We start from the raw sequence: 459 nt of genomic DNA on the forward strand, positions 1-459 counted from the left end.
CAAACAGGTGCAATATCAGTGGGATTCCTAATTGTGGCACGTCTCTACCTGAGTGATCACCTGCCTCCTGAAACAACTCAGAAGCTGTTAATTGAGGAATTGACTGTTAAGCAGGACTTGCAAAGAACTTCTGTAACGCTGCAGCTGGAGCTGGGGATGGTGAAATCTCACTTCATGTTCAGAAAACCAAAGTGCTTTCTGGCAGTGGGTCCATCTGAAATCTGTGCACAGTCTTAGTGCATGGAAGCCAGGGTGATGCTCAGTTGCAGGTGCCTTGTGGGTTTTGTTTGGCCATTTCTGGTAGGCAGAATGACAAGGAGAAGTGGGTCATTTCTAAGCATGGAAGGTGACATTTTGTCTTATAGTAACTACGTGAGTAGCAGCGGCAAAGTTACTGTTGCAGGTACTTTTATATTACAAAACAGATGTGTGTACTTGCAGGGTTTTTTTGTTACCAAA

Source organism: Meleagris gallopavo, chromosome 1, assembly GCF_000146605.3.
Source record: "Meleagris gallopavo isolate NT-WF06-2002-E0010 breed Aviagen turkey brand Nicholas breeding stock chromosome 1, Turkey_5.1, whole genome shotgun sequence".
NCBI classification, from domain to species: domain Eukaryota; kingdom Metazoa; phylum Chordata; class Aves; order Galliformes; family Phasianidae; genus Meleagris; species Meleagris gallopavo.